The sequence below is a fragment of the Schistocerca serialis genome, chromosome 2 (genome assembly GCF_023864345.2).
Source record: "Schistocerca serialis cubense isolate TAMUIC-IGC-003099 chromosome 2, iqSchSeri2.2, whole genome shotgun sequence".
In the NCBI taxonomy this organism is placed as follows: domain Eukaryota; kingdom Metazoa; phylum Arthropoda; class Insecta; order Orthoptera; family Acrididae; genus Schistocerca; species Schistocerca serialis.
Genome location: NC_064639.1, coordinates 867,981,032 through 868,008,813, shown reverse-complemented (window position 1 = coordinate 868,008,813; position 27,782 = coordinate 867,981,032). Strand labels below are relative to the sequence as shown.

Genomic DNA, 27,782 nt, shown 5'->3' with positions numbered 1-27,782 from the left:
GTTGATAGATAGACTCATCGGTTGATAGATAGACTCATCGTCAATATTCTTTATCTGAGATTTTATTTTGTCCATATTGGTAGTTTTCTTGTCAAATGCTGTGTGTGTGTGTGTGTGTGTGTGTGTGTGTGTGTGTGTGTGTGTGTGTGTCCAGTCGCGTAGCATGTCCCAGAGGTCTCAATTTGTTTTCTGGGTGGGAGAACTTTCCCACATCCACCTTTCTACCCCTTGCTCAATTTTTCTTGTTTCTATCTCAGCTTTCTTGATTCTTGGATACAGTCGAGTCATTGGACATTGTGTTCTGTGTCCTTCTCTGGGGATTTTTCCCGGCTTGACGCAAAAAGGATTAAGGGACCAATGCCCTCATAGTTTGGTGCCTTTAACCCCATCAATCCATCCATCCAAATTCAGAATTTATCACCTTCTTTTAACCATTTAACGACTTTGGACCTCTCCCCATACCAGTCAGTCACCAATACTCTCTGACTCACTCACTCTGCCATTCGTATAAAACAGTCTCACTAACAGTGAGTGGTATCTTTTCTCGATAGCCATAGTGTTCACACACGTTATGGCTTGTCAGATGACAGTGTGGCTGCCATATCGTCGTACAAACATTGTACAGTGCCATATTTGCACTTGGTGGCCAAAATTGGAACTAATTTTTTCCCAGCATAAATTGGTTCTACATAACACACTAGCATGTCTGCTTATTTTTTATCCCATGTGATAATTACAGACACACTGGCTGTCGGTGAATACCTTCACTTTGTGACCATCTGGTATTTCAAACAATTATTTCTGTAATTTCTGTATACAAATGCTTATTGAGCTCAGTTTTCGTCTTGTGATTCCTGTAATGTCACTGGCTAGCGTGCTGCTCTTACTGTCGTCAAGCTCATTCACAGTGATATCTTGTTTTGCAATTTACATTTTGGAAAATGGGTTACAAATGGTGTGCAGTACCACGTTATATACACACATCTGTAAAGGCTCCTGAAAAATTGTTTTTGGAAGTTCCAAAAATATGCATAAAGCATGGTTGCAACTTGCTCGTAGAAATCCAAATGAGATGATGGTCACTACGTGTGTTTATTTGTGCGAGGATCAGCTTGATGTGAATAAACACTCCAAATGAACATGCTGTTGCTGGCGAATAGGTGGCGTGCTGGACTTCTACTGCAATGTTTGCAAACTTGATCCTTATTTGGACCAAGTTCCTTTTTTATACTGCTGCCTTCTTAAGTTTACTTTATCTTTCTTTAACCCCTAATCAATTTGAGTGAATCACAAGGATAGTGTAAGAAACCGTATTTCATGTCTTGTGTAGCTCTTATTGTGAAGACTGAGAAACCTCTTAACAATTTCTGACCACATTATTCTTCCCAAATAAGTCACTGAAGACAACAGTTTGCTACTTCCAACTGTCTCTATTGAGCCAGTTGTAAAGCTATATGATTTTGACAAAGAGAAAATTTGAACACTGTTAGGAACCTACAAGAAAATGTAATAAGACACAGCATTATGCTGAAATGGAAATTGCTTGAGCGCTTTCAAATCACAGTGCTTCAGCAGCAGTGAAGTGTGCAGTAGAGCAACAGATTTAAAATTCTGCCACACAAACCGAATATTTTATAAGACATAATTTTCCAGGTGTTTAAATTAATGACCTGGAGGAATTGAAAAACTGCAAGCAATATGTAACGTTGCTTAAGGCTAACATGACGGTGCTCCACAGTTCCCCATAAGTGTTGTAAAAATTGCAAAAAGAGATACCTCGAAAACAGTAGTATTTCTGGCAACTTCCACGGCAATTAACAATCAGAAGTATCTTCAGAATGAAAAAGTTTCCACTGTTTTTTTATTGTGCAGGCTTCCACAAGTTACCCTGGAAAACCTTTTCAGCCTAGTCTGCTCAAATAAACCTGTTGCAGAATCCCTCAGTTTTAGGGCAATTCTGTGACTTATTGCTGTGTCACAATACTTGTGTTCCATTTGCTATGTGATGCAATTTTCACATTTCTTATTTAAGTAACATAGAAATCGTGAGTTTTTTTAGAAAAACTGGGTGACCATAAAAACATCGACTTTCAGAAAGTTTCCACTATAAGCTATCAAAAATTCCTTTCCATTGTTACTTAAAAGTTATAAATGTACTTGCCACCGCTAAATACCTAAACTATTCGCAGCAAAGGTACAGAAAAACACTAGAAACTTCGGCTAATACACTTATAACACACGTATAGCTTCATCTTACTCCTAGCCTGTGACGTCGTTAGAGCTTTAGCCAGCAGGAGTGTTTTCGATCACATGACGAAATCTTGAAATTTAATCAGTTTAAAGCTTTAAATAAATAAATAAAATTAACAGAGTTTTGTGAGAATATTGACTGAAAATGCTATTTAAATGTTATAATAAATCAGAATAACAACAATCTGAACCATATGTTAAACATACGAAAATAACCTATTCAGATTGGTGCATATTCAAATGTGTAACTGAAGATATAGCGGAGATGGTGAGTCACAGATAGGCTCAACAAAAAGACAAAAAGACACTCTCAATTATAGCTTTCGACCGTTAAAGCCTTCGTCACCCCCCCCCCCCTCCCACACACACACACACACACACACACACACACACACACACACACACACACACACACACACACACACACACCTTAATGGCCGAAAGCTATGATTGTGAGTGTCTTTTTGTTGTGCCTATTTGCGACTCAGCATCTCTGCTGTATGGTGAGTAGCAACTTTACTTCTCGTAATATTGTTATGAGGATGGTTTGAGAAGTTCGCAGAATGTTGTCAATATATATGACACTACCAGTGTTTTGGTCCCTATTGCAGATGACCTTCTTCAGGGTGTTTCAGTGATTAAGTACTAAGGAAAGAAAGGTATGAAAGCAAAGGACATTCATGCCAATTTCCAGAATACACTGGGGTCTCTGCTCCTTCATATTCAACTGTTGCCAAGTGGACAAATGAATTTAAATTTGGTCAGGAGAGCTTACATGATGATCCACGCAGTGGTCGACCTAGAGGTGTCGCTACTCCAGAAATCATTGCAAAAGTGCACAAAATGGTCATGAAGAATCGCCGATTTAAAGTGCGTGAAATTGCTCACGCTTGCCACATGTCATGTGGAAGGGTATACCACATTTTAACTGAAGAATTAAAAATGAAAAAATAATCTGCAAGATGGGTGTCACGACTCTTGACGCTGGATCAATTGCACCTGCTTAAATGTGCTGTTGCCATGGCAAAATTACATGAACTAAGGTTGAATTGTTGCCACACCTGCCTTATTGATCTGATATGGCTCCGTCAGACTTACAACTCTTCCCAAAACTGAACATTTTTCTTGGTGGATGAAGATTCACTTCAAACGAAGAATTGATAGCAGGATTAGACAGCTATTTTGCAGGCCTGGAGGAAGCTCATTTTTGAGGTGGGATCAAGGCACAGGAACATTGTTGGTCCAAGTGCATTAATCTACAAGGAGACTACATTGGGAAAAAAAAAATCAGTGAGGTAAGTACTTTTTTTTTATTCCATACAGAGAACTTTTCAAACCACCTTCGTATATTCCATCCTGGATTTTCCGTTGTTTGATTTACGTAACTGAAGAAATGTACATGGCTATTCATGTTGATTACATCATAATAGGAAAAGAATTTGAGGAAACTTAAAACATACTGAACAACCTTTAGAAATATTTTGAAAAGAAAATCCAGATATGTTTATGTATGGAGACAATGAGGACAGAGAATGGGATATTTGTTCATTAAGGATAGTATGTGAAGATTGTACTGGAAAACTTCATTGTGGCTGACAGCAAGGCCATGAAGACGTCTTTCGCTTCAGGGAGAAGAAAAGTAAAGAAAATCAGGAGGATCCATATCATGAAGCCATAGGAAGTCTTTTGTATTTGTCATGTAAAAGCAAACCAGATCCAGGATTCATTGTTTGTTGAGAGAGCAATCTCGCTGAAGACCCAAAGAAAATCGACTACCACAATTTCAAGAGCTCTCTGACATACTTACAAGATTCCAAGAATTAGGGACTCTCCTATGAAAGGGAAGTACTAGTAGACATACATACAAGATTCCAAGAATTATGGACTCTCCTATGAAAAGGGAGTAGTAGTAGTAGTAGTAGTAGTAGAAGAAGAAGAAGAAGAAGAAGAAGAAGAAGAATATGATTCTATTAATCTAAATCTGTATTGAGATGATGGCTATAAACAATGCATAAAGAGACATGAGCTGTGTACCCAGTAGTTGGTTTTTCAAAAAACGGAGTGTAATAACTACATCATCAACTGAAGCAGAATACATTTCTGCAGCAGAGTGTACCAAGGAAATAAAATGCATCAAAAATCTACTACAAGAGGTAACCAAAAGAGGAGTGAAGACCATTCTACTTGTGGACAATCAAAGTGGTATAAAAATGATCGAATAAGGACATTTAGTTAGACGAAGAAAACATATAACTGTGAACCTCCACTAATGAGTAATACAGAGAAGCAACATGGGGAAGGCTTGTTTGAGATACAATATGTAGTACAGAACAACAACTGGCAGACATACTTACCAAAGCTCTGCAAAAGTCGGAGTTTGAGAAATTTAGAAATGCTATTGTGAAACAATTACCATAACTTCTTATTTGCAAAATATTAAGTGTTAGCTATGAGATCCACCAAAAGGTTGAGACTTATGACATACATTTATTGAAAACATGCATATTTTAAGGGCAGATGTTGAGAATGTTAGAGTTGATGAAACACAATGTTTACTGTATGTTTTTTAGAGGCTGGCAACCAGAACGATGAGCAGAATGTAAGGAATTGGTCAAAGAGAGGATATAGAACAAAAAACATCTAGTGAACTTACATCCGGAAATGCATGGTTTGCATGCTAGAGACCATTCATTCAGTCATACAGTGTTACAGAGACAGCGGTGTAATACATACTGTACCATGCAGCCACAATTACAGTTTGTGTTGAAAATGGTTTCCATGTGCCTCAACTCATGCTTGTACGCACCATAGCGTGTTCTGTCTCACCTGTTCGATCCATTGACAAGGGAAGACATGATTGAGATGCGTCTAGATGTTAATGGTGAATTGGGTTGGAGCACCATTGTGTAGCAGGACTGATCCCAGTTATCCTGTCCCACACATTCCGGCTGCACCAATGCTGATGATTTGCTGATTCACTGTCGTCATACCATGGGGGTTCTACCTACTGTCCCGCAGATGGTTGTTATGAAAGTTGGGAGATACCACTCTGCGTGAAGGTGGCCTCGTGTGAATAGGATGGATGACACAAATCCCACAATTGTGGTTGCTTGGTGAAGAAACCAGTGACAGAACTGCTTCCAGTGTTTAAAGACTGTCACTAGTAAGTGCTACAAATGCTGTAAGTGGTGAGGGTAGTAATGATTGTTCTGCAGAATGTCTCACAGGGTCATCTGGCTTACTCTGTACTGGCGGGCCAACTACCTGGTACTGACATGGCAGTCACCTTCCACAGTGTTAATCACATTTATCTTCAAGTCTGGTGTTCAAATGATTTGGGTACATCCTTCGTGATTCCCTGCTTCCTGAAATGACTGTATCTCAGACAGTCGGAGAAACACTGTTGCAAACATTGAATACTGTGATTGTTGTCAGCGGGGATTGGTCTCCTGATAAAACCTTGCTGCCTGCCGCCCATTGCCATTTGTGTTTCCGCAGGTAAACGCCATGACGGCAAGCTCTCGATTCAAATACGGAGCCATTGTGCACGACGCTGTATCACATTCACTACAAGGCGAGTCAGCAAGAGAAATGAATCAAACACAACATTACCTGTTACTATGGCAGGAGAGCGCACTAGGGCATGAAGTGTGAGGAACAGTACCACCCTCTAGGAGGAAACCATGCGTAGTGTAACTGTGGCTGCATGGTACAGCGCATATTAGACTGCAGTCTCTGTAATAAAGTATGATTGAATAAATGGTCTCTAGTGTGTAAATCTTGCACTTCCAGACACAAGTGCATTAGACCTTTTTTGTTCTGTATCCTCCCATCGATCAGCCCCTAGAGTTCGTACATTGAGTAAAAAATCACCCTGTGTATTTCAACCGTAGATTTATTTTTAAAAATGATAACTGTGTAAAGTAATACAATGTGTTGTCACCTTAGATTATTTGATTAGTCTCTATGTTAGTCTTAAAATTGACAAGTCACCTATGTCACAGTCTTTGATTTTATGAGGCATATTATGTGATATTAAAAATTTGACTTGATTTTATGCCACTGTAACGCAATGAAATCTTGTAGTTTATCAGCTGAGTGTTAAAATGTTGCTTGGATGCTGTGTAGCCAATTTTCCTACAGTTCATCTTTCCCTGCAGAAGCAAGTAAGTAGTGTGCTAAACATTGCTTCAAGATGATGATGTCACTTGCCTGTCAGTAAGATTTAATCGAAGAAATTCACTGAGAAAGACTGGTGTCTGTGTTTCACCTCATGACATGTTCATGGCTTCTTCTTGTCTCTCTTTTTTTTACAACAATAAACACAGCATGTACTGAAGTGCAAATGCACATGGCAAATGCACTTGGGCAGTATGTGCAGACAATAGTGAAGATGTGTTCATTCTATGTGTGTGGCTAGTTTTGATGCCTATTTCGCTGTTCACCTGTCCATACTTGCTTGTACTTGAGAAAAGAGGTGTTGTGTAGATGTGGCTTGGGGAAAATCTTCTTTGACTTTTGTATTTCCCTCTGAAATGAATATTTTCATGAAAAACTTAATGTTCGTAAGGAAATGACATTTGCATAATTAGTATTGTGAATTGAGGGAAGGTATGCTTCACATGGATGTTGAATCAGAAATTTAATGTTGGGGTATTCAACATAACCACAGTATTCAATGTTTGCAACAGTGTTTCTCCGACTGTCTGAGGTACAGTCATTTCAGGAAGCAGGGCATCACGAAGGATGTACCCGAATAATTTGAACACCAAACTTGAAGATAAATGTGATTAACACTGTGGAAGGTGACCGCCATGTCAGTACCAGGTAGTTGGCCCGCCAGTACAGAGTAAGCCAGATGACCCTGTGAGACATTCTGCAGAACAATCATTACTACCCTCACCACTTACAGCATTTGTAGCACTTACTAGTGACAGTCTTTAAACACTGGAAGCAGTTCTGTCACTGGTTTCTTCACCAAGCAACCACAATTGTGGGATTTGTGTCATCAATCCTATTCACACGAGGCCACCTTCACGCAGGCTCATTGGTGAAGGGGAAGAGAAGACAGAAAAGAGAAGTGATAATGATAGAGGAAAAAAAAGTTGTTCCAGACCCTTACCAGTTGTTTCTCCTAATCTTTTTCTGTGAAATTTAATATACTGCCAAGTCAAGGTAAAGCTCTTATAAAGGAAACGGATATGAAAGAAGAGCATCTCGATGTACTGAAAGAGAAAGTGCATAATGTGCAGTCTCTGAAATACAGTTGATGGTGCTGATAGCATAGATGGTTATCCTGTGGTCAGCTGTTAAACTAATATGTCTTGTGAGGTAATGTGAATAAGTACATACAATAAAAATTACTTTTTCTCCTCTCTCGTTTTTCATATGAATCTCATTCGCTTCACCCAAGATGATAAAATTCCCTTCCATCTGCCCCCTCCTGCCTCCCACCATGAAGTCAATAGAGTTGGGGAATATTGTCGCTGAGGCTGTTCCATCAACTGCAGTGTTCCTCAACCTACAGCTCAATTTGTCATGACAGCTGCTGTGAGAGGGACGATGTGATGTGTGAAAAAGAGACATCATGAATAGGCAAATGGTTCAGTTGTGCAGTACAGTTTATTCACCCAAGAAATACAAGCAATAAAACTAAAAGTTCAGTGTTTGGGCTGTTTGACAATGACCCCTGCACCTTTTACAATGTTAATGTGTGCTGAACCACAACTTCTTCATAAGTGTGAGGAATTTATAGTGTCATCATTTATAGTGTCATCATTTATTTGTACCAGTTGCTTCCTTCAACACCCAAAAAGTATTATCTGTCTCAGCGGTGTGGTGACAGTATGCAGTTACACATTTCCTGTTAAGTTTCTGAAATTTTGGATGTGTGTTCGTTCATTATTGCAGGAAAAAGAATGAAAGTTCAAATTCTTGAGACTGTATGATGTCTCCATGTGTGCCACCTATCTTCTGTCTATATTTATTCCATATCTTATTGATTGCCTGGCTTCATTTTTAATACTTTATTCCAATTTTGGAAGTTCACCAGTTGTTTTACATTTGTTTCAGATATTTCTTCTTGAAGCAAGCTGTGTTGTATAGTGTCACCTGGAAGAAGAGGCCTCAGAAGTCACAAAATGGTTCACTTTTTAACAAGATTATGTAAGTTAAAAAAACCATTCAAGCATATATTACAGATGGAAGTAATTAAGCTACATCTAAAATCATGGATTTTTCAAGTGTCACGTAAATTCCATATAATTAAACTATTAACAGTCAAGAGCTTTATTTTGATATAAATATATTTTACATTGAAAAAGCATTGTATGAGTTCAGTCAGAACTGATTCTTGAGTGTACTGAAAGAAGAGGCTGCATCAAGAGCACCACTCAAGGTCTGAGATGTATACAAATTTTCAAGATCCAAGCAATATATTGTCACTATGCTGTAGAGATACTTGCCATCATTTGATTGATTTCCATCAGCTGTAGTTTTAAAATGAAACTTCTCAAGCTAATTACTGTCAGTATTTTAGTATTTGTGGTGCCTCAAGACTTTACCTAATGAAATGATAATTACCTGTATGTGAGACAGAGGAAGATTATATACTTATTAACATCTGTAACAGAAGCTAATGGAATGTAAAAAGGCTGACATAAACATGAATTTGAAAATGTGTTGAACATCAGGATTTTGGAAACTGTAATCCATATTGTGATTCTTGAAGAGTTTGTTAATTCAGAGATATTGACATTCAGCATGGTTTCCCAGTTGTTCTGCTGTTAGTCATTAGCAGAGTAATCCTCAGTGAACTTTGAGAGTAGTATACTATGACCATTACACAATATTACGTTCATGTTATGAAGCATTTCCCACGATAATTTATGTCAGTTCATTTTCCATATGTTGCAAGCATGGAGTGCTCATATTCAGGTATAAAAATAGCAAGGAAAGTTCTGGCAGAAAGGAAGACTTTTTGTGTCCAGCTGGCATGTTGTATGGGCATGGGTGTGTGAATGTCCATGTGTGCTTGCACATGTGTGTGCATATACTCTAATTCAACAAAGCATTTATTTTAAAAACTAGCAGATCTCCTCTGTCGTGTGTGTCTGTCGATGACTCTTAGCTTCTGCTGTTTGTATTCAGGTATTACATCTGCATACAGAAATGTACATTAACATAATATTCCTTCTACCGCTTTATTTAATACCACAACTAATTTTGTGGCTAACCATGCACCTTTGAATGGCTGAACATATATTGATAAGGACAGTATAAATCCATAATTGATTAAATTAATTGTAATTTTTAGCTCACTGATTAGATTGTCTCCATTGTTATTGTTATGACATAGTTTGCACAGTATGCAAACATAGTCTCAGAACCACAAAATTTTATGATGTTGCATTTTTATAATGCTTTAGCTTTATATCACTCGTTAAGAACTGCAGTTCTGAAATTTCCGTATCCTTCTGGAATATTTTCTTGGGATTTCTGCTTTCTCATTCTTTCATTGTCTTTATATTATACCTCGCATGAACTGTGATGTCAGCTTTATCATTGGCTGACATTAAAATATGCCCAGTTTGCATATCCTTGAAGTGGCTGTTATACTTATCTAACTCCTGGTGTGCAGTAGACTTATATTGCATGATATATCGGGTTCATCTTAGGCTCTAAATATAATGGAATTGAATGTACAATCAAAGAATGGTTGTAATCAATAGTAGAATCTGCAATACATTGTTCTGGGTGAATAAGAACCATGAACAATTTAAAACCTTATTGATTTTCTCTTGACTAAGTCTGTTTTTCAGAGACTGCTACTGGGTACAGTCTTTTTAATACTGATCGACACTTCTGACAAGGGAACATTCCCAGGCATCAATAAACAATGTTGATGAAACTTAGCGGGTATGTACATGAGGCGAAACAATGCAATACATATTTGGTTTTGTTTGTGCCCAATTTACCTTTTTAAGAGGTAAAACACACCTCGAAAGCTAATTTGGCATATTAGAGTAGGAGGGGAATGTCTTTGAAAGAATGATATATAAAAAATGTTTCTGTTATAAAAGTTGATATGTAATTAACATTCATGAAAACTGTGTAATCGAATTTTGTAATTATGTGAAATTTTTCATAATATCCCACAACCCATAATTAATTTTGAAAAATGAAAACTTTTGTTACAACATAAAGTAAAGAAGCTTTCAAGGTACATGCATCCATGTGTGATAAAGCTGGTTTCTGAAATATCATCTCTGAAAAATAAGCTGTACACAGTGTCCTGTCAGAGTATTTTCAACATACATTATTAAAATATCGAAACATTCATTATTAGTCCAGTTAATTATTTTCTTTTGCTTTTAGTTTACCATTTCACCCTTGTGTATTCTGATAACTGAAAATAATAAGTACTGTATTATTATTATTATTATTATTATTATTATTATTATTATTATTATTATTACGCAAAATCAGGACAGTAATAATGATCTAGAAATAAATGCTTACAATATAATGTTTTATTCACGATGCACATAAAATGAAGAATGAAATTTCTCTATGCATGACGGAGAACACAATATAAAATATAATTCAGCAGGATTTCAAATTGTTGTGGATGACCCTTGAAATATCCTGATTTATATCAGGTATATTTCAGTGCATTTCTAAGCCTTGGCAAAGAGAATTGATTATTTACTTACTAGTGACTGCAGCGTGATTATATTGTGACTCAAGTGGAAATTGACATCATAATCGGTCAGCAGAACTAGATCTGAAGATCTTCTCACAAAGTTCTTCCAACATCAAAAGTTGTATACGGCTCACGACTGTACCAATTGCCGTCAAGCCCTTCGGGATCACCAGATGGATGCACTCTATGGTTCTTTCACATTGACAGCCCCAAGACTCTAACAATTATGCAGGTTTTTGTGCCTCACTGGGAAAAAAACATCTTTCAAATATCTTTTAAGCTGGTCAGACATTTGTTCACTAGATGTTGTCAGGCCCTTTGGGATCACCAGATGGACAAGTCCCATGTCCTCAGTTACGATGCTCTCTATGGTTGTTTCACATTGACAACCCCAAGAATCTCTCAATAATACAGGGCCAAAAGCTACATGTGAGTGTCGTCTTTTTCGTACCTGCCTGCAACTTGACGTGCCTTCTTTAAGGTACGTAGCAGTCAAAGAGACTTTCGAATTCCTAGTCCAAACTCACCGTTAGTCTATTTTAAAACTATAAAATGGTGGATAGTCATTTTGGAAAAACCCTTTCAACCATCACATGCGAGAACCAGGAACCTGTTCATCTGATTTCGATTTTCGGAAGGATATTGAGAGAAGATTTTCAGATTTAGTTCTGTTGAATGAATATGACGTCAGTCTCCACTTGAGAAACAATATAATCAAGCTGTAATCACTAGTACATAATCAATTCCCTTCACCAAGGCTTAGTAACATACTGAAAGATGCCCGATACAAATCAGGATATTTAGAGGGTCACTCGCAAAAATTTGAAATTCTGCTGAATTGTGTTTTATATTGTGTTATCCACTGTGTACATTTCATGGAGAAATTTTGTTCATTATATGTGCATGTTGTAAGAAAATATTATGGTTTAAGCATTTGTTTATAGATTATCATTATTGTCATGAATTTGTATTATAATAATGCATTCACTTATTATTCTCAGTTAACAAAATACAAATGGGTGAAATGGTAAGCCATTGTTTCTTACAATGTATACTTTGTGCAGCAGAGCCAAGATTATAGTCACAATAAACGGTTCCACTTCGCCACCCTGATGTTGTGAGTCAATAATTTTTGCTCAATTTAGGAAGATATTAGCTATAGGCCCAGATATGTTGGAGCCCATTGCTACTTATTTATTTTCTGTCCATATAACAAAAAGTTTTTGGACATTGTCAGGAAAATTTAATTACATTACACATATACAGTAAAATATTTACATTCTTTCATAACAACATATGGATCAGACACATGTCTGTATAGATTATTTTTCAAAAGGGCACTACAAGTAGATTCCTCTATAGTGTAACACAATTTAGCTTATATTTATAATAGTACCGTACACATAATACAGTGTATAATTACGTTCTTTTATACCACTGATAGATCGGAGACATTGTCTATATACACTGTTTTCTCTCTATAGAGTAACAACACTTCTCTATTAATAATTGCTTCAGTCTACTCTTTAGCATATTTAGATTTACTTTCTTGAGTTCACAGGGTAGTGCATGGTAGAAAATTGCTCCCATTCTGTGTGGGCTGTTGTCTGTTGCCTTTTTATTGGTCACAATTCTATGAAAATTTTCCCATCCCCGTGTATCATAGTTTTGTACATTACTGTTTCTCATATTAAATTCAGGATTTTGTTTCACGAACATGACTGTCTGCAGTATATACATGGAGTACAAGGCTCTCTCTTATTTACCTTTGCTACCATTCTTACTGCCTTTTTTTGTAATCTAAAATGTCTATCTATATGAACTGCTGATGCCCCACCCCATATCTCGATACCATACTGAAGGTGCGGATGAATCAACCCAAAATATATTTGCCTTAAAGTATCATGGTCCAAGAAGGCGGAGACCCGTTTCAGTAGATACACATTTCTACTGATTTTCTTGCCAATATTATCTATATGGTCTTTCCATGATAAGTGTTCATCAAAAATGATGCCCAAAAATTTATGTGAATTTGCATATGCAAGACCCAATGGGGATGTAAATGCAGTATCAGTTACGGCAGCATTATAACTGTGGATGAACTTCATTATTACCGTTTTGTCTTTATTTACAAGAAGCTTGTTTGCTGTAAGGTATGTGGACAGAATATTGAAACAGATCTCGGTACTGTTAGCTGCAGACTGCATATCACTGCCACAGCTGATGAAGGATATGTCATCGGCATAGTTTACAACCATGCAATTTTGGGTTTCAAATAAATTATTTACATATACAAGGAGGCACGCCACATTGAATTGTCCTGAAGTTTGATTTGGTTGTTAGGAGCTGCTCATTATTTTGATAAGTCAGCTTTACACACTGTTTCCTGTCTTTCAAATGCGAGGTAAGTAGATTCAAGGCTAGTCCTCTCAACCCATACTCTTCTAGCTTCACAGTATCAATGGCTTTACTCATATCTAGGAAAGTGCCTATTACCTTGTCACTTTTGTCCAGCTTATTTAATATTCATGTATAAAAGATGCTACTGCTGTTGTAGTAGATCTCCCTTTTCTAAATCCATGCTGTAAGGTTGTTTAACAGATTGTGTTTGGTGAAATACGATTCAACTTGATTTAGTATTACTCTCTCTAACAATTTGCCTAGTTCTGAGGTTAATGATATTGGCCTGTAGTTTTTAGTGTCAGTTTTTAATCCCTTTTTATGCACTGGTATAATTTCAGTAATTTTCAAAAGGTCAGGGAATACTCCATTTCTGAGGGAGGTATTTATCAAGTGAGTCAGGGGTTTCACTAATTCATCCCTGCATTCCTTTAGCAGTTTAGGTGAAATGTCATCCCAGCCACAAGACATTTTTGGTCGAAGTGCTGATATGATTGCTAGGATGTCCCTCTCAGTAATGCCGTGGATATGAAAGGATTGTCTAGATTTTCCAAGACTAAAATTGTGTGGCTTGACATGAACTTCATTTGAACCAACTGTACTGAACTTTTGTATAAATTTCTCACACGCTTCTTTTGGGTCATTTATTTCTTCACCATTTTCTTTTAATGTAATGTTGCTATGTTCATAGGAATTCTGTTTCCAACTTTCTTTATGCATTATTTTCCAGGCAGTTTTACTTATACAGCTACAGTTTCTTATTTCAGAGGTATATTTCTGTGCTTTTAGGTTAGTCAAGGACTCTCTCTATGTTTTTCTGAGAAATATTGTAGTTTAGTATCTCTAAAAAGTATATAGCGATCTTTCATTTTCTCCCTCAGTTCAATAATTTCAGAAGGGAGATTCTCGGCTTTATGGTTTACAGCTTTATTAACTTTTTTAACTAAAGGACAGGTTTCATTTAAAGTGTTACTGAATAACTTATAGAAATATTCCCATTTTTCATTCCCTAGTGCCATCTTAAGTTTAGAATAATTAAATTTTTTTATATATATATAACTGTATCTATGTTCCCTGCATCAATTTCCATAGTAAGGGCTCTGTGATCACAAATGTAGTTTTGTAAGGTGTTTTCATTTAGTTCCTCTTTTCCTACATTTGTGAGAACATGGTCAATACATGTATTCGTATTTGCAGTGACTCTTGTAGGTTCCGAGTTCATTTGTTTAAAGTTATAACACTGTAATATATCCATATAGCGCAAATAGTTAACACTATTATTTAATGAGTCTATGTTGATGTCTCCAACAAGCAACAGGTGTTTTTTATACATTGCTGTCCCCTCCAGCAAGTCCTCTAGGCAATTTAGAAACTCTTCCGTGTTACTTCCAGGTGACCTATACAGTGCTGCTATAATAAGGCTGTTGTTTCCATACTTCAGGTTTACTGCTGCAACCTCAAATACCATTTCAGTACTCAGAACATCTATCCATTTAACTTTTTCACATTTTACGTCATTTCTACTATAAATGCCTACACCACCACTTTTGTATGTCTTTGTGCAGTACAAGTTTATAAGTTTGTAATTTTTTTAGCCTGTAACCATATGCTTCCTCTTCCTTGCATCCCAATTCACTTGCCAGGAAGACGTGCTTAGTTTCATTTAGGTAAACACTCAGCTGCTCTGTTTTATTAGTTACATACTGGACATTCTGATATGCAAGGGTTAAATTATTATGCTGTCCTTTAAAAAAAACATCATTGTCTACTTTTTGACTGAGAATTCTGTTTAAATCATCTTTTTCTTTGATAATTTCCCATATTTTGTCACATAAGAATTTTTTGCCTTCAAAATTTAGGTGCACACCATGTCTAGTATGTAGGCTTCTTTTCAGTTTGCCTATATCTAATATTTTACATTTGCCAAAACGAGCGCACTTTTGTTTCATTTTAATGTTTGTTTTTCAAATCAACTAATTTACACACGAATTGTACATGAGATCATACCTGTGAGGCAGCGTTGTAATAATGGTGTTTCGTGATTTACTTGCTTCTAGGAAGTTTTCCAGGCTTGCTAGGCAATTTTGTTCTTCATTTCTTGCGATGTCATTGGCACCAGCTATACACACTACATATCCATTCTCTTCTTTCTTATTTCCCTGCAGGTCGACATCAGTAACAGATTTCGTACTTGCACCTGGTTTCACTATTCCTATTGCTTGGATATCTTTGTAATTGTCCTGTAAAACACTCACCAAATTTCTGCCGTGGCTGTCTGTTAATAAGAGAACGTTGTACCTTTTTTTCGACGGTTTGACTATCGTATTTTTTACAATTTTTTTTGTTTGTTTCTCCACTGCATAGTTTACGAAATTAGTTTTTGCCACATTTCACACTTTCACATTTATCACTATTGGTTTCTGGTAAGAGCTGAGGCACAGGTAGGGCAAATCTAACTGTTTTGCATGAGTTTTCACTTTTTTTGCTGTGAAGATTACTTTTTGTAACGTTTTCCATAGGCACACTCGAATTTACTTCATATTTCGATCCAGTCACTTTACTACAGTTTTTGGAATAAAGGATATTAAAATTGTTTTCGCACTCGAAACTTGGTTTACTCACTGTAGGTGACATTTTTTCGCCTTCTGCTTTGCATTTGCCGTTCACTGTCTTCCATTCCATTGGCTTATAGTTACTAACTTTCGGCAGTACACCCGTGCTTTGTTTTGACCTAAGCTCCATATTTGCATGCCTGTCATTTTCTCTTCTTAATCCTAATATTACTGATTGTAAACTTGAAATACGTTCACTATACATTTTAAGTTCATCTTTGCACTTCACACAAGTGATCTTTTTAACTATATCACTGTAATTTAGTTTAGCAGTAACATCATGTACAACTTTACTTGTCGCCATCTTGTCATTGGCTGTTTGTATACTTTATCATTGAAAGTGAAATAGTTTTACTTTAGTGCCATTTAAAGCAAATCAATGAATTCGGTAGTTTCAGGTTTTTGCGTTTACAAAATTATGCCCAATAACTTCCACTGCTTCATGCATTGTGGAAGTAAATAAAATGTGACTGATATAGATAATTATTTTATGATTGTCATAAACACTCACAGTTCCCTGACTATAATCCAGCATGGAATAGAATAGAATAGAAGTCTATTGTCTCATAACATACAATTTCAGGTCATTGACTTAATGTACAGGAGACACATCAGAACACAAAAACAGGTTTACAAATTTTCTTTTAATATCAGTAAAGTAATGTACTGTACTATTTAATTAAATAATTAAGCAATTAATAATTTTTCATAGAAAGTAACAAACTTTTAAAAATTAACAACCCTAAGTACTTGCTCTCTCTCTCTCTCTCTCTCATGCTCAAATTTTCAGGTCATTCATGAATTTTTCTACTGAATAGTAACATTTCTGCACTAATTTCACACACAAGATCTTTATTTTTTTTTTTTCAGCGTTTCTAAATTTATGCTGAGCAATTCTCTTCCTGTAATTTTTTTTTTACAAATTTTCGTACCCGTATAATGTGGAGTTTCAGCATAAAGTTTTAAACAGTGGTGTTGTAATCATGTTGAAAATGATTTGCTACAAATAAATCAGGGTTACTGTGTACAAAGATAATCAGCTCATAGATATATAGTTAGGGAACACTTAATATACTTAGATTTTTTTTTAGGAGTGGGCGACATGACTTTTTCTGCCCTATATCGTGCATATTTCTACTGATGGTTTTCTGAAGTTCTAATATTCAACACACATGGTTTGAGTTACCCCAAAATACAATTCCATACCTTAATACTGACTCAAGTAGCTGTAATATAATACTTTTTTTATGCCCATACTGCTAGCATTGTACAATATCTTCAGTGCAGATACTAAGCTATTTAATTTATTTGCAAGGTAATGCATATTTGAGCTTCATAATAGATTTTTATGTAGTTGCATTCCTAGGAATTTTACACATCTAGCTTCTTGCAAATCCTTGTTTTCTGTGACTGACCCCAATATAATTTCATTTTGCTTGTTTTGTATTAAACTGCATTAGCTGAGTCTTCTCTATGTTTAATTTTAACCTGTTTAAATCAAACCAGGTATCTAGTTTTTCTAAAGTATTTAATACAGTTTGGGGAATTTGGTCAGTACTGTTAAGTTCCTCTCTCTGATGATATAACCACTCTTTGTGTTCAGTTGGTCACGTAGGACTTAAACCATTCTAATACCGTGCCCCTAATTCCATACTTTTCCAATTTACAGAGTAGCAAGGAGTGGTTTACAGTATCAAAGGCCTTTGATAGGTCATAAAAAAATTCCTGTGGCATGCAGTGCGTTGTCTAGCGAGGAGCTAATATTATCTACAAAATGGTTTATAGCAGATATTGTGGTTTTGCCTTTTTGAAATCCATACTGGTTTTTTGAGATTATTTTAAATTTTTCTATGAAATTTTGAATTTTTATGGTGACTGGGTGACTGCCTTTTCAAATATTTTTGATAGTGATGGAAGAAGAGAGTTTGGGCGATAGTTTCCCATATGTTCTTTTGTGCCTTTTTTGAATAATGGCTTAAGTACTGTGTACTTCAATGTGTCTGGAAAATAAACTTCTTGCTGAGACTGGTTAGCTGTTGTAGATAGTGACTGTGCAATTATTTTAGAGACTGTTTTTAATACTTTTATTGGTATCCCATCCCCTTCTGCTGATGTTTTACTTTTTAGTGATGATATCACATTTTCTATATCTTTTATGATAGCTTTGGTAAATGTAATGAAAAGTTCACCTTCAAATTGCTCATTGTTGAAGAAATTTAGCTTCTGCGGGTAATCTTCTACAATGATGTTTGATTTATTTATGTTTACAAACAATTCATTAAATAATTCAGAAATTTGAGCAGGATTTACAATAGTTTTGTCCTCTATCTTTCCGAAATATCATGGCCTCTAGCTGTGGCACCTGTTCCAGCCGTGATCACTGACTATAATGTCTTTGATTTATTTTTCTATCAAGAATAAACCTATTATTTGCCAGTTCTTTCGCTGCCTTCACAACTTTTAAAAAAGTATTTTTGTAATTTTTTTTTTTACATAGGTAATAAAATCATGACTTCTTTTATGTTTTAGCTCCCTATGTAGCCGCTTTTTTTTTTTTTTTTTCACTAGTGATTTTATTCCTTCAGTAATCCACTTTACTTTATTTCCTTCATTTTAATGATGTACAGTAAGGGAAAAAGTTTCTTTAAAAACGTGTAGGAAGTTTTCCAAGGAAGTAGCAACATTTTCGGAACATGAAGTATAGCCCACTCCACCTTATTTAATTTATGATGGAATAAGTTCATATTTTATTTGCTGAACTGACGTTTGGTGTAGGCTTTTTTCAAGCAAGGTTCTGTTGTTGTGGGTAACTCCATAAAGAGAACACAATGATCAGAAAGTCCTAAATCTAAACAAAATTTATTTGCCTCATTATAATTGGTTAAAGTATTATCTATACATGTGGCTGACATTTAATTTACTTGAGTAAAATCAGTGAAGTTAGCACTGAAATCCAATATTTGAATCATATCATTGGATTTTGTTGAGTTGTTGGCATCATGGGCTAGATCTTTGTTCAAATCAGCAGTTATTATGACTCCTTTCTTCGTTTCTTTTTGAAGTTTTTGCAGTAGACACAGGAATTTCGACAACAAATGCTTCATTATTTCTGCACTTCAAATTCTATACACAGATAAAATAACAATATTTTGTTGTAACTCTATGCAGCAGCTTTCAACTGTACATACTTCATTAAGGGAATTGAGATCGAATCTTACTCTATGTTCCATTGATCTTTCCACAGGTAGGGGAAGAGTGGAAGGAATGGGACATTATTTAAATTATTAATTCTCATTCATTTCCAATAGACTCTACAACAAAGTTAATGATAAATAATGGTACATCCATCTTTGATGCACATAAATTCATGAAAATGGACAGCATAATTCGCCTCAACAATTATTTATGAAGTCTGTTGTAAGTTGGTGCAAATGTCCCACACCTCCCTCCCATACCTGAGGGAGGAATTGGACAGAACTAGGGAGTTATGGGATGATACCATACAGTGCTAGTTTCTCAAGATTCTGTTAAACATATAACTTTTATTGGTTTACAACACTATTCTACGTTATACATTGAAAGATTTATAGAAAATGTACAAAGTTTTCATGCGTTCAGTGCTTCCAGAACATAATGGGGCTGATAACTTCATTAAAATGTCTGCTTTCTCCACAACACACACATCTTTTTCAATGGAAAATACAATTTGGAAAGTCCACTTTTTTCCACATATATCTGATTTCGACTTCGTTTGGATCACATTTAATATTCTCCCAACATAATAAATCACAGATCTTTTTGTAGAAAACTTTACAAGAACAAAGTCTTCTTCCTCAATCTTCATTGGATTGTCTTCCCAGTCTATTTCTTCCATTTCATTTTCCTCGGAGCTTAGGAACATGTCAAGATCATCATCAGTGTCTTAATACTTGACATCCTCTGATGATTCAGAATCATCATCAAGTGCTTTCTTTTTTGAAAGATTTCTTACAACTTTAGCCACTTTTGTTCCAGGCCTACTCGATTTTTCTGATTGCATGGTTTTCTGTTCACGTGCTAATCTTTTTGCCTCTACCTTTTCCGGAGTGCTAGTTAAATCTGACTTTTACCTCTCTTCCTTCCACTTTTAGCTTCTTTCTGTGGTTCTGCTTTCAGAAAAGGATGAACCTGTTCAGGACTTACTGCTTGCATCACTGAAGAACTGCCCACTGTGCATTCTTTTTTCAACTATTGTAAAATGGGGTGAATAGCAACAAATTTGAACGTTGGTTGAAAAATTTACTCATTGTTTGTCAATTTAAATAAAAGCTCGGTACATCCAAAAGTTTTCTTTATTAAATATATCACGTAAACTGTCCTTGTTCTATCTATGGACTCCACAGTTCAATAGAATTCCAATTGCTGACACAATTTATTCCCTTTCAAATTTTTTATGAAAATATCTTCAGATGATTCCCTAAGATTTCCAAGCTTTTGATTGGTACACATCAAAATGTTATCCAGGATGTTATCATCGAAGTACATGAGAAATGCTTTACCTGGTGTATCAGGTTTTATCCCTTGCTTAGTTCCTTTCGGGGTTCTCATTACGTTAGCAACAAACCTCCTTTGATTTACATAAGGGCTTCTCTTCCATATCATACTTGACGGGGCCACCATGTCTTTACCAAGCGAGGTGGCGCAGTGGTTAGACACTGGACTCGCATTCGGAAGGACGACGGTTCAATCCCGGGTCCGGCCATCCTGATTTAGGTTTTCCGTGATTTCCCTAAATCACTCCAGGCAAATGCCGGGATGGTTCCTCTGAAAGGGCACGGCCGACTTCCTTCCCCATCCTTCCCTAATCCGATGAGACCGATGACCACGCTGTCTGGTCTCCTTCCCCAAACCAACCAACCAACCAACCATGTCTTTTTCAAATTGATCAATTTGTGCTTTCGGCCTGGGTCGCCTTCTTGTTGGTTGAATATCTATAAAAATATGAAAACAAAACCGAACACTAGCAAACTAAGCACTCTACGGAGAGACACATCCTAATATACTCCAAAATATCTGCAAAAAGTAATAAAAATCAGTACTTACCCTGTTTACTTTCATTAAATTTGCTACTGTCCGAAAATACTTGATCTGGAATTTCCATGACTATATCTTCAGTTTCACTGCTTGAGCTTTTGGATAGTTCACAACTAAATTTATTGTCTGGACTCTCAAGCAAATTTCTAATTTCATCATCTGTCAGTTTCATCATCTTGTACATTCTGTCAAATGACACAAAGATATTACCTTCCACTCACCACACTGTTTACCGGTTGACTGCGAGTGGTGATTGTTGACCTACTACATCTTCAGTTATAACAATCGCTATAACTCAACGATGAGTGTAAACCAAAAGCTACTCTTATTGTCCATTGTAGCAATTATAATTATGATAAATGTCATGTATTTATTTAATAAAATACTGAACACGACAGGAGTTTTAGCCTAAAAACTTTCCTGGGGTCAGTTACTGACCCCTCCCCCCCCCCCCCCCCCCCCATTGGTATGCAACTGTTAAGACCAAATAACATGTCTTGCATTTCCTCGAACACATGTTTTATATATCAGGTTCTTCAGAAAGATGTGTGCTACAAAAAGAACATATTTTTGAAAATTCGTTTTTTGACACATCTCAAACGTGCGAGGGGAAGTGTGTAGTCCCCACGTGACCCGTGTTTACATTTAGTGATTTTGCTGTTTCCTCTTCATTTACTGCTCTCATGTCAAATGAGACCAAAATAAATTTATGTGGCTGGGAGCTAACAAATGAATTACAATACATTCACATAATTACAGAATGCTAATATACATTATTAGTTTCAGATTTTATTTTATTTCCACTTTTCTGACAGCCACGCATTAATCACCTTGTAGAACAAAGAAGTTATTTTTGTCAGTTTTCTAAAGAAATTTGGTTTTATTAATCTTTTAGGCCGAGGCAGTCAATGTTTTTGAAACAAAGTGTTTAGTTCCACAGTATTAGCTAATTTCAACTGCTCGCTGCATTTCAAGTGCACGTTTTCATCTTCTAGCATGTATGCCATTATGCCATAATAAAGAATCAAAAATGAGTTAATACAGTACTGGTACTCCAAGAAAATTTACGTCCTGAAACCCACACTGAAAAGTTTAATATCTGGTCGAGGCCTACTTCATTGGGAATCTGGACATACAAAGGCCGGCCGCAGTGGCCGTGCGGTTCTAGGCGCTGCAGTCTGGAACCGCAGGACTGCTACGGTCGCAGGTTCGAATCCTGCCTTGGGCATGGATGTGTGTGATGTCCTTAGGTTAGTTAGGTTTAAGTAGTTCTAAGTTCTAGGGGACTGATGACCTAAGATGTTAAGTCCCATAGTGCTAAGAGCCATTTGAACCATTTTGGAGATACAAATGTGCTCTTTAAGTATGCACTTAACATGTACTATTTTAGTATGTTTCACGAAATTCCGATGCTCTTGGAGTATCCTCTGATGTCTTTTTTTCTTTTATGACATAACGTAAGATCTTTTAATGTTTTACACGTACGAACATATGGGCTTCCTGCGTCATAGAAGCTGCCAAAGCGCGGTGGCGCCTGTTATCTGGTGCTCTCTGATGACTACACAAATGAACCTATTTCTAACAGGTCGCGGGAAAAATTGCGAATGTTGCTTTGAAAAGCAACTATGTGCGAGAATGTACGATGGATTTCTTAAATCACAAGAGCGTTTCATGACTAGCCACTTGGAAGTATTTCGAGCCCAGAAGATCACACATTCATGTCGTTATTATGAGCTGATTGATGTAGTACTACAGGAAGCTCTCTCTCCTCTGCGGTAGTTAATTTATTTGTGGCAAACTTTTTGAGGACAAGTCACTGGACTTAGCTAAAAGTTTTACTGGCGCATTTGTGTGATATCTTTAAGTGTAACACGCACAAAAAATATCAAATATGCGAAAGCTTAGCTTCTCTTGCAGCTTATTAACCTTAGAGACCAATATCATATGTGAAAGCTTTGCTTTTCTTGTAGCCACACTATGTATATTAATTTAAAACATTAGCTTTTCCTGTTTGTGTATCCGCGCTATCTAACAGTGATGTTGCTATTAGCTGACTAGATCACGTGTCCAGTGGTCTGAATATCTGCTGTCATCGGCTGGTGGGTTCACGTGAAGTGAGCTATGAATGGCTTACAAAAGTGCATTGCAATCTGGATTACAATTGTTCGGAAAGTAACATGCGGTGTTTGGTGGAATTCGAATTTATACTTTTGTAATATGAAAATATGCATACAAGTTGCTGCACATCAAAAATCTTTCCAAAAGGAGTTTTCTTCCCTGAGGTTTGTTTTCTAAAGTGTCGGGAAATATTAAGCCCATGTATAAAAATGTAACCATTCAAAGCGTTGATAAGTTTTACAGTTCCGAGGAAAAATATGCTGTCACTTAATAATACGGAAAAAGTGTGTTTTCATTTGGGAGAAAGTGTATTTTTAACTGGGAAATCTGGGAAAAGTCGGGTAATTTTTTTTCCTTGTCCGCATATACACCCTGTGTTAAGTGTTTCTGCTGCATACAGCTTCTGGCTTAATCACTGTCTTGTAATGTGTAATTTTGGACCCCCATGAAAGGGATTTTTGTTGTATGTATGTTTTGTTAGTTGGAAGGCCAATTCCAGTTTCTTTTTTCTGGATTCCATTGCTTTGCTTTCACCAGCATTCTAACTAATCCATTCTCCAGGATATTTGAGTTCTTCTATTATTTTCAATCTTCTGTTCTTGAACTTTGAGGTATATGTTTGTCAGTATCTTAGTTTTTTCAAAGGAGATGTGAAGACCTATTTTAGCTGCTTGTTTCTTTAGTTCAAGGATTTGCTCCCGTTCTTCTTCCATTGTTTCAGCAAACAGGGCCATATCATCTGCAAAAGCAATGCAGTTTACTTTAAGGTTCTTCTTTTTGCAAACCCAGTCTTGTTGTTGTGGTCTTCAGTTCTGGGACTGGTTTGATGCAGCTCTCCACGCTACTCTATCCTGTTCAAGCTTCTTCATCCCCCGAGTACGTACTGCAGCCTACATCCTTTGAATCTGCTTAGTATATTCATCTCTTGGTCTCCCTCTACCGTTTTTACCCTCCACGCTGCTCTCCAATACTAAATTTGTGATCCCTTGATGCCTCAGAACATGTCCTACCAACCGATCCCTTCTTCTAGTCAAGTTGTGCCACAAACTCCTCTTCTCCCCAATCCTATTCAGTGCTTCCTCATTAGTTTTGTGATCTACCCATCTAATCTTCAGCATTCTTCTGTAGCACCACATTTCAAAAGCTTCTATTCTCTTTTTGTCCAAACTAGTTATCGTCCATGTTTCGCTTCCATACATGGCTACACTCCATACATATACTTTCAGAAACATCTTCCTGACACTTAAATCTATACTCAATGTTAACAAATTTCTCTTCTTCAGAAATGCTTTCCTTGCCATTGCCAGTCTACATTTTATATCCTCTCTACTTCAACCATCATCAGTTATTTTGCTCCCCAAATAGCACAAATCCTTTACTACCTTAAGTGTCTCATTTCCTAATCTAATTCCCTCAGCATCACCTGACTTAATTCGACCACATTCCATTATCCTCGTTTTGCTTTTGTTGATGTTCATCTTATATCCTCCTTTCAAGACACTGTCCATTCCGTTCAACTACTGTACCAAGTCCTTTGCTGTCTCTGACAGAATTACAATGTCATCGGCAAACCTTAAAGTTTTTATTTCTTCTCCATGGATTTTAATACCTACTCCGAATTTTTCTTTTGTTTCCTTTACTGCTTGCTCAATATACAGATTGAACAACATCGGGGAGAGGCTACAACCCCATCTCACTCCCTTCCCAACCACTGCTTCCCTCTGATGTCCCTAGATTCTTATAACTGCCGTCTGGTTTCTGTACAAATTGTAAATACCCCTTCGCTCCCTGTATTTTACTCCTGCCACCTTCAGAATTTGAAAGAGAGTATTCTAGTCAACATTGTCAAAAGCTTTCTCTAAGTCTACAAATGCTAGAAACGTAGGTTTGCCTTTTCTTAATCTAGCTTCTAAAATAAGTCGTAGGGTCAGTATTGCCTCACGTGTTCCCATATTTCTATGGAATCCAAACTGATCTTCCCCAAGGTCGGCTTCTACCAGTTTTTCCATTCGTCTGTAAAGAATTCGCGTTAGTATTTTGCAGCCGTGACTTATTAAACCGATAGTTCGGTAATTTTCACATCTGTCAACACCTGCTGTCTTTGGGATTGGAATTATTATATTCTTCTTGAAGTCTGAGGGTATTTCGCCTGTCTCATACGTTTTGCTCCCCAGATGGTAGAGTTTTGTCAGGACTGGCTCTCCCAAGGCTCTCAGTAGTTCAAATGGGATGTTGTCTACTCCCGGGGCCTTGTTTCGACTCAGGTCTTTCAGTGCTCTATCAAACTTTTCACGCAGTATCATATCTCCCATTTCATCTTCATCTACATCCTTGTACTACTGTCGTAGCCATGGGCTTCGTGTCTACCTTGGCCACAACAATGCGTTCGCTGTGCTGTTTGTAGTAGCTTACCCTCATTCCTATTTTCCCTATTTTCCTATTCATTATTAAACCTACTCCTGCATTACCCCTATTTGATTTTGTTTTTATAACCCTGTAGTCACCTGACCAGAAGTCTTGTTCCTCCTGCCACCGAACTTCACTAATTTCCACTATATCCAACTTTAACCTATCCATTTCCCTTTTTAAATTTTCTAACCTACCTGCCCGATTAAGGGATCTGACATTGCACGCTCCGATCCGTAGAATGTCAGTTTCCTTTCTCCTGATAACGACGTCCCCCTGAGTAGTCCTCGCCCGGAGATCCGGATGGGGGACTATTTTATCTCTGGAATATTTTACCCAAGAGGACGCCATCATCATTTATCCATACAGTAAAGCTGCATGCCCTTGGGAAAAATTACGGCTGTAGTTTCACACTGCTTTCAGCCATTCGCAGTACCAGCACAGCAAGGCCGTTTTGTTTAGTGTTAGACAAGGCCAGATCAGTCAATCATCCAAACTGTTGCCCCTGCAACTACTGAAAAGCCTGCTGCCCCTCTTCAGGAACCGAGAGCCCATCCCCCTGTTGCTCTCCCGTTTTTATTTCAAGGGGTTCCGATAATTCGCCCATAAATTTAACTTTCGAAAATGTATTTGTAAGGGTCGCTTTTATAACATTAGTTGTTTTCTTATCCAAACCCATTTCTTCCAGGATTGATAATAGAGATTCTCTATCAATCAAATCATATGCTTTTTTTGAAATCAATGAAGGAGATTACGTATGTCTTTGCTCTTGATGTTTGGTGTGCCATATGTTTTTGAGGTTTAGTATTTGTTTCGAACATGATCTACCCTTTCTAAAGCCTCCCTGGTATTCCCTGATTTGCGGGTCCAATTGTGACGCTGCCCTGTTCAAAAGGACTTTAGAAAGAATCTTGTATGTTATATCCAGCAGTGATATTCCTCCATAATTGTTGGGGTCTGTCTTCAAACCTTTCTTGTGGATAAGGTGGATGAGAGCTGTTCTCCATTCTGTGGGGCTCTCTTCTTCTTTCCAGATTTTATCGAAAACACACTTAAGGGATGTAATTGCATTTTTGTCAGCCTTTTTCCATAGTTCGGCCACTATTTGGTTTTCTCCGGACACCTTGTTGTTTTTAAGTTCTGAAATGACCTTCTGTAGTTCTCCAGTCGTTGGTGGTTCTGAATCCGGCTTCTCACGGTTATTTGGGATGGATTCAAATTTTTCAAGGATGGGTTCACAATTCAAGAGTTTCTCAAAGTAGCCTGCTAGTATTTTTCAATTTTCTGTGTTATTGTGAGCGATGGTTCCATTTACATATCGAAATTGGTGGGTGCTTTGTAACTTGATAGACTTTGTTTGAAAGTTCTGTAAAAGCTTCTTGTGTTGTTTTTAGCAAATTCTTCATCAGTTTGGAAGAGAGTTTTGTTTTCATGTGTCTTCTTAATCCTTTTTATATTCTTATCCACCAGTTTCCGAACTGTAATGAAATTCAATCTGCTTTCTTCTGTTTTCTGTGATTGCCAGTTTTACCATGCTTGTTTTCTTGTTTCAATGAGGGCATCACATTCCAGCAACTGCCAGGCATGTTTTTTACTTTTTATGTTAGATGCTATCTGTTCGGCTGTAGTAATGAGGTTTTCCTTGGTATCCTCCCAGCTTTGTGTCTGAATGGTTTCTGTTGCTTTTGTGAATTCATCTGATTTTAATATCTTTTCTGTGCTGTACTTCTGACCCTCAATTTGTTCCATGCTGCGTTGCCTGTTTGGGATGACTTTGAACTTAATTTTAGAAAGGTAGTGGTCTGAATCAAGTTTTCACCCCTGAGTACCCTAACATTCATGATTTCTTTGCGAGAAATCTTCTTGAATGCCACATGATCAAGTTGAAATTCCCCAAGGCTAGGATTTGGGGATATGCATGTCTTTTGTCTTCGTGGTAGTTTCTTGAAAGCTGTGGATTTAAGAATTAAATTGTGTGCTCGGCAAAGTTCTGTTAGCCTCACATCATTTCTGTTTGTTCTCTTGTGTGCAGGATAGTCTCCAACTATTTTCTTATGTCTTTTTTCTGTACCAATCTGTTCATTAAAATCTCCAGGACGAATGATGATTTTTTTTATCTGGAATTTTCTGAATGTCATCTAGATGATTCCAAAAGGCCTCCACTTTTTCTTTGTTTTTCCTGTTATCCTCATTTATAGGGGCATGTCCTTTGATAATTG

The 27,782-nt window shown here is 36.9% G+C and overlaps 1 long non-coding RNA gene across 2 annotated transcripts in view; it reads left to right on the top strand.

The window, feature by feature from the left end:
* The window catches only part of LOC126456021 (uncharacterized), a 110,389-nt gene extending 101,584 nt beyond the window's left edge, over positions 1 to 8,805 (top strand). For both annotated transcript variants that reach the window (XR_007585362.1, XR_007585361.1), the window contains one exon: positions 8,323 to 8,805. This is a non-coding gene — a long non-coding RNA (uncharacterized LOC126456021). The remainder of the gene's footprint in view (positions 1 to 8,322) is intronic.
* Positions 8,806 to 27,782: the final 18,977 nt, after the last annotated feature.